Genomic DNA, 8,484 nt, shown 5'->3' with positions numbered 1-8,484 from the left:
TCTGTGCTCACAGCTGAGAGCCTGGAGCCTGCTTTGGATTATGTCTCTGTCTCTGTCTCTCTCTCTCAAAAATAAATAAATAAACTTAAAAAAAAAAAACCTTAAAAAAAAGAAAGCTGTCTGGAGTGATGGTATTCTGTATTATCCGGGTTGTGGTCACATGGGTATATACATATATAAAAATTAATTGAGTTGTGCAATTAATATCTTTGCACTTTGCTCTGTGTAAGCTATACCACAATTAGAAATGAAAGGAAGGGGGCACTTGGGTGGCTCAGTCGGTTAAGCATCCAACTTCAGCTCAGGTCATGATCTTCTGGTACGTGGGTTCAAGCCCTGTGTCGGGCTCTGTGCTGACAGCTTGGAGCCTGGAGCCTCCTTTGGATTCTGTGTCTTGAGCTCTGTCTCTGCTTCTCTCTCTCTCTCAAAGGTAAATAAACATTAAAAAAAAAAAAAAAAAAGAAAGGAAAGGAAGGAAGAGGAGACGGAAGTGAAGAGGAGCAATGGAGGTAAGGGAGGAGAGAGGAGAGATCAGACCTATTATATCATGCCACTGCTTTAGACACTGTGATTTCATAAGGAAGCACCAAAGAACCTAAAATAATATCATAATATTTTCAGCTTTGTTAACAAGTCTCCAACACCCAGCATTTCCAAACAGTAGAACATTTTTTCTTTGGTAGATCTGAGCAGAACACAGTTTTCTTTACAGGTCCATCCTACAGGTGATTCATTTTAATGCTATTTGTCCTTGAACAATAACTGCCTTTATGGATAAAATTAATTAAACTATTTACCTAGACCTAGGGATTATTTTCAATTAAAATAAACTGCAGACATACAAAGTTTGGCTCAAAAATGTATCCTCTGCCAAAAGAATAGGCACCTAAATTATTTTCATAGCTATTATAAAATAGTCATTAATGACAAGTTATAGCAGCTGAAAAAAGCCAAAATATCACAATCCAACAGAAACTTACCTCTCATTATAGGACTCAATTAGACTAGAAAATTATGTAAAAACATAAAAGTGATAAAATATGCTTTTATGTTGTACATATTCATAAAAGGAAATGTCAGAAAAGACTCAACCGTCTCTATCACAGACAAAAATATCCAGCTAACATACGTTGTGTAAGTTACTTCAAATTCCTGCTCAAGAAAGAAAACTCACACTTCTGAAACAGGTAAATAATTATTATGTTCTGAAATATGACTTAAGAAGACAAACTAAAAAAAAATGAGATCTCTGTTTTACCAGAATTCTTTGAATTTTGAAACAACTGATCACTTTATTTCATAGTATATTTTTAAAGAATAAATTAACTTTGACAAAATTTGGAACATTACTACGGTTGATAAATTTTTTATCAGGCATATACAATTGGATTTTGTAAAAAAAAAAAAAAAAAAAGTAGTTCTACTTACTATCTTAAGAAAAAGCATATTGCCAATTAATACCCTCTACCCACTTTAATTTCATTCCAGAGTGCTAATAAATCAATAAGAAAACACAAACACTCTAATATTAAAATGAGCAAGGGGCATTCGACAAAGGAAGAAACACAAATACATAGCCAATAGGCAATATCTACTTCCCTAGTAATCAAACAAATATAAATCATACAGCAAAAAGCAAATTTTTACCTAAAAAAGTGGGAGAGATTTTTAAAATTATCAAAGTTACAGATGCAACTATGAAGGGAGACTTGGGGAAAGGAATTTCAATTCCAAGTGTAACCTCAGGACTGAGCCGGGGATAAAAGGTAAGCATAAACTCCAACTAAACTCTGGCAATTTAGAAATTGATAAAATTGGTACCAGTTTTATGCCAGTGTTTACTTTTCTGCTTAGGTATTCTCTTTTTTAAAAGTTTAGATGCACTACAGCGCCTGGGTGGCTCAGTTGGTGAAGTGTCCAACTTCACCTCAGGTCATGATCTCGTGGTTCGAGAGCTCGAGCCCGGTGTTGGGCTCTGTGCTGACAGATGAGAGCTGGGAGCCAGCTTTGGATTCTGTGTCTCCCTCTCTCTCTGTTCTCTGTCTTTCCCCCACTCGCACTCTGTCTTTCTCTCTCTCTCTCTCAAAAATAAATAAACAGAAGAGAAAATTTTTGTTAAGTTTAGAAGTACTAACTATTCCTAATTATCATGATAAGGAATTCTGTGTTTGTTTCAAAATGGCTAGAACTGTCAAAAACACTGGTTTTTCTCTTATCTAGCCACCTCTGTGGTATACAGCTAGTACTTTTACAAGATGGCTACAACCCAAATACTGTTGCTTATGTGGTGGCATCTTATTCTGATTGTCAGGAGAATACATAAAAAGAAGTGACTTGAGAAATAAATTTGCCAGTCTGAACTACAAAGAGAAAAGTGTAATTTACATGACCATATATCAGATGGTACTTTTCTCTGCACACTGATGGTTGATGCCAGAAATGACTATTCTACTATAGAAATGAAGTAGAATTGTTCCCCCTTTTTAAGAGGATACTGCTTAAAATGAAACTTTTTAATATGTATAAAATTCTAGATTCAACATATTTTTAAGCCATAAGAGCCTTTGCTCTCTAATTGCTAGTAACAGAATTAGAGGGAAGTAATTCAATGAAATAATCTCCCAACAATTCATGAAGAATACTTAGGTCCTAGGCTGGGCTGGAGGGAAGGGGCAGATGGGAAAAGGGATCAAATCTCTCCTCCTTTCTTCACATTTTAAGTGCAATGCAGAAACACACAATGATCTTGCATTAGCCCCAAGATTGTTCAGGACCCAGAAATATTTGGAGGTGCAAAGACAGAGATATCAAGAATATCCACAAAGTGATTTTCAGACTTTTAAGTTTTTCAATATATGCAGGAAAGAAGTGCATGTAATTTAACACTCTACCAACATGGCAGCAGGGGCTTGAGTTTAAACTCAGAAAAAGCAGACACAGTGAACGGTCAGGTTCATGGTGGGGTGACCTTATAATTTGTTGTCCAAACAAGGATCTATTCAGAGTAAAAGAGGATGCTAGTAATGAGTGCCAGGTAGGAGGGGAGGGAGGGTGCAGGGGTCAGCTGTGACTGTAGGGGATGGTACCGTAGACCTTTGCTCCATGCCCCAAGATGAAAGTGAGACCTCTTCCATCTCTCCAGTACACCAGAAAAAGGTTACGAGTTTATCTTCCTCAGCCTTTTCCCTTCCTCACCTCTCCTAGGTATTTACATCAAAACGTTTCTTTCCATCTAGAGTTCAAGGCATTTTGCAATTCCAATGATAATTAATCTCACTGTTGTGGAAAATTTGAAAGTTCAACCAACTCTTTAAATCCCTACAACTTCATGTTGCTATTTTATTAACTTGCATATCAATTCCTAGATGGCATCACATTGGCCCCCTGCAGACCGGCCTTAACTAAATTATATTCCAAGTTAATATTAGGAGCTATAAAAAGCACCCCCAAGAAATTTGTTAGTCTATTTTAAGAAATTCTCAAAACATTATTCCTTAGATCATAGAATTCTCTTTATAAATGTGCCTGAGGGAAAATTCTGATGTGAGTGCAAAGAAGCGTTGTAACCCTCCTGATGGGTCTGTGCTTATCTTAAAGACTGAACTGAGTAACTTAGACCATTTCTTGTTTTACTGAGAGCATTAGAAAAGTTAGTGCCAGATTCGAGATACAGTCATTACGACCAGCAGGTTTAGCCTTATCGCTTATTAACTTGGGTTCCAACTTTATTTTTTCTTTGTTGTTTTCTCTATTTGCAAATCACACTATACTACTTTGGCATATTTTATGTCCCCTGGAAAGCCCCCTGCAATCCTTGCTGGATTAAGACACAGTTATAAGAATAAGAAGGGAAAGGAAGAGAGGAGACAAAGTAGAGCTACTGTTTCCAAGTTCTATTTTTACTTTAATCAAGGTCAAAATCAACCCTGTCCCAACTGCCTTTTCCAAAGAGGGCCTGGGTGCCCTGTGGCAACTCCTGAAGGGCCAGTGGGTCACCGAGGAATCTCTGTAGACTTGTTCTGGGTCAGAGTTTAAACTCCTGCGGTTTCCCATCCTAAATAAAGGTGACACTAACCTCCCACCATCCGCAGGGAGTGCCCTGCAGGTTGCCTCCTCTTAGAGGTGATGTGTGTGCTAAGCTGAGCAACACACTGGCTCTCACCTGCTTCCTTCATGGCCAATACTGCACGTCTTCAGGAAAACCTGCCTTGTGAGAAGGGCTGTTTATGAACAAGGAAGTACCTTTTTTGCTTTGTGCAAAATTGACTGACCACAAACAGAAATGAGAACCACAATCATGGATGGCTTCATTAGTCCTAAGTACTAATCATGAAAACTCACCAGCTCAGACAATCATCAACTATTTGGCTCTAAGCAGTGTATTCACTGGTTGGAACATGTAGGAGACTGAATATGAAGAACTACAGGAGGAACTTAGGAACTTATCTGTGGCAAACTTGCCAAATATGAAACAATAGATGTGGAAATGAAGAAGTGATCAGAGAAAAAATATGTATGACAAACTATATGATACATTTATATCAGAGACTTGTTAGAAATCCATTCATACCAGAACTTTTCATTTGCTGTGTTGTGTGGTTTTGTTTGTTTTGTTTTGTTTTTTTTTTTAGGACATAAAGCCCAGCCTTGCAAAAGATTCTTATGCTAGTCTGCATACATTTTACATATTTACATATATAAAAGGTTTGAGACTTTATACATCTTCTATATTTGGTACTGTAGTAAGTGATTACTTATCATTACTTATGCAAGATATAAGTTTGGGATATAGATTCAAATATTTATAAAAATTATAAACAGAATGTAAAGAAATGAACTTAAAACTTGGGAGACCTGGGTTTGGCCCAGATCTGTCACCAGACATCTGGATGCTTTTGGGAAGATCCTCATGAGATTTCTGTATCTTAATCTCCACTGGGCTAGAGCCATGGTTCTCAAACTTTAATTACTTTAAAAAGAGGTTGACTAAAATGCAAACTCCTAGGCCCTACTCAAAACCTACCAAATTTCCATTTCTGGAGGTGGGGAAAGGAATCTGTTTTTTTCTCCAGGTGATTTTGATTTGGATATTTAAGCAACACATTTTGAGAAACCATAGACCTCTTCTTTTAAAGGCCCATAAAATTTTTATTCCATGATTAGGTCAAGTTGAATTTTCAACATCCTTTCCCCAAAAAGCTACCTAAAGAGTCCACCTACCTTTCATGGACATGGAGACAAAAGAAAATGATTGCAGGATTTCTGATTAGCTTTCCTGGATATCAATAATTTTGTAGAGTAACTGGGTTACTTAATAGCAATATAATCATTGTGCCTTAACTATAATTTTCTTTTGCAATATGGCTAATTCAAGGACAATGATTCACCAGGTCATATTATTATTTTTTTAATGTTTATTTTTGAGAGAGAGACAGAGCATGAGTGGGGGAGAGGTAGAGAGAGAGGGAGACACAGAATCTGAAGCAGGCTCCAGGCTCTGAGCTGTCAGCACAGAGCCTGATGCAAGGCTCAAACTCGCCAACCACGAGATCATGACCTGAGCCGAAGTTGGATGCTTAACTGCCCGAGCCACCCAGGCACCCCCATATTATTGTTAATAATACCTTTAAAAAAATAATAATCACAAGTGCACAGATTATCAAAGGTTTTCTGCTAGCTTCTGCATATCAGTAGTACAGAAACCATTTCTAAACACTTAGCTTTTAATTGTGGCATAAATATTAATAATAAAGTCTAAATTATTTAAAAATATTAAACAAAGTTATATTTCTAACACATATTTTCCACTTTCTATTTCAAATCTCAGACATTTCAAAATCTGTCAAGGATGTTACTGACAGCTAGTCTGATCCTACAGAGGAATTGATAGAAAATTCTGTATCTACTAACATGCTTTTACAACACATCAGAGAATTTTCTTTATAAAAAGAAGAGTTTCTACAAAATATAATCATGTTCCTCATAGAGTGTCACCCTTTGCATCACAAACATGAAGTCCTCATGGATGCTACTCTCTAGACGTGGCCAGCAATTAAGCCTGCAATTTTGACTCCACTGACTGCACATGTACTGTCAACATGACTTTTTGCAACGTCCATAGCTTGCCTCCCAGAGCTAAGGCTAATAGGCACAGGAGCCTGCCCCTCCCTGGCTGCTACATGCCATTGTGTTTAGAGATAGACAGGAAGTTGCTGCAGCTGAGGACTGCTCATTGCTTCCTGGGGTACTGCTTCCGTGTCCCTTAGTGGTATTTCCTTCTAAGTGTGAATGCATAACTACCTTTAGTTGGTCCCCACAGTGCAGTAGTTTGGATGTACTGCTCTGGCTATACCGCTGTAACCAGATTATACGAGCACTGTAACTGTCCATATCCACTCAGGACATTGTAGCCTGGGACTGCTGAACTTCCAACCACATGCGGGCTTCCTGGCCAGCAGGGGCCCATACTGTGGGAGGCAGGAAATACCAGGGAAACAGTGCCTACAGGAGCAGCCCTCAACCCATGACTGGCAGTACTAAAAGTTCTAATACAATACCCCTATTCCTCTCTCCAACAGATGGCATAGCTCTAACTTCTACAATGACATTCAGAATTTCCCATGGGACTCACCTCCATTTAACCACAGTGGAAACTGGCATGATAATTCCCCCTTTATAGGCTGGCTTATCTTTTCTTCTCACTTCCTCACTTCCTATGAGTATTTCCTAAATTCCGTCTGTACTTAAATCCTTGTCATAGATTCTGCTTCTGGGAGAACCCATCTAAGACACCATCTTGTAGGCTGTCATCATCCTCATTAAAACAATCTTTCACTGGGCATGTATTTCTTTTAAAGTAATCTCTGTGAGCAACATAGGGCTTGAACTCAAAACTTCAAGATCGAGAGTTACATACTCTACCAACTGAGCTAGCCAGGTGCCCCACACTGAATGTGGTTTTTAAAATTTAGGATTGGATGGTATGTAACTGTTGGACATAACATTTGTCTTTGCTAATGCCCTTCAACCTCCCCAGGAGCCAGTTAGAATCTCTAGACAAATAGAATATAAAATCTGGAAAGACATTGATAAATATCACTTCATCCTTTCACTGGTTCATTTTTCATATTTTAGGGAAATGATTCACTTCCAAAGAGGTGAAGTGATTTACCTAAGGTAACACAATCAGAAAGTGGCTGAACCAGGAGCAGAATTTAGATATTTTGGCCACAAGCTCAGGGCTGAAGAGACTATGCTTCAAGCCGGTAAAGAAACCAATATGCTCTTTTATTAAATCAAAGATATATCATGACTCTAGAAGCCAGACATCTTTCTCTAAATCTTTGCTTTCCCCTAAATTTTCCTCATTAGTAAGACCTTCTAAGCTGCAAAATAGTATGTGCACATATCTTAATTTAAATTTTATGATCCTATGCTGAATTAGTAAAACGATGATTGAACATAAAGACATAGATGTATATATCTTAAAAAAGTCCTCAAAACAGCATTTATATGTCTATGTCTTCACATTATATGTGTGAACTAACTTTTATAGTTTTCTCCTTTTCTCTTTTGCAATTGTCCAAGTGGTGCAAGGTTTCTACTGGGAGGGAAGTTTAAAAACCCTAACTTTGCCAACCTACTTCATGACTTTGATGGCTTTAACGTTTCACCAACAGACATTCCCAGTAAAAAGGGTGGAAACAACTACTTCACATTAGAACTAGTTCAGTTTCCAAATGCATTAGACATCACTATTTATTGTACTTACACCCTGACCAACTTTGCTGGAAAAGTTATAAACTCAAATTTGTGATTCGGTGGACTTTGACAAGAACAAATCTCGCCCCTCCTACTATAATTGAAGAATCTAAGCCCCAAGGAAGTCAAGTGATTTTACTGGGTTAACATTGCTAGTAAGTAGAGATCCAGTTCTTCAGATTTCTGGTTTACTTCTCTCCCCAAATTGTTATTATCAATCTTTTTTTTTTCTGAAGTCATCTACAAAAGTCCCAAAGGTTATGGGGCTATGATAGGAATAGCTATATCACCTGCTCACACTCCCCTCTCTGTGCTAATAAACCACCAACAAGCCCTCTGACCCATCACCAAGCTTTGATGCCTCAGGGAACTTGGATTGTAGCTACTGTGGGTTCCTGCCCCAAGCCCAAGCCTTGGCTTTGGGGCACCAGAATCTCTTGATAATTTAATCAGAGACCTTTTCAAATCACAAGGGCCAAAAGGAAATTACCCTAGGGATATTTTTGAATTGTTCAATATTTAAATTTCTTAAATACATTGTGTTCAACGTTACTCAAATTTCCACTTAAGAAATAAAAGGGGGGGCGCCTGGGTGGCTCAGTCGGTTGGGCGTCCGACTTCGGCTCAGGTCACGATCTCGCGGTCCGTGAGTTCGAGCCCCGCCTCGGGCTCTGGGCTGATGGCTTAGAGCCTGGAGCCTGCTTCAGATGCTGTGACTCCCTC

The sequence above is a fragment of the Panthera leo genome, chromosome B2 (assembly GCF_018350215.1).
Source record: "Panthera leo isolate Ple1 chromosome B2, P.leo_Ple1_pat1.1, whole genome shotgun sequence".
In the NCBI taxonomy this organism is placed as follows: Eukaryota; Metazoa; Chordata; class Mammalia; order Carnivora; family Felidae; genus Panthera; species Panthera leo.
Note: the sequence above shows the minus strand (reverse complement) of the source record.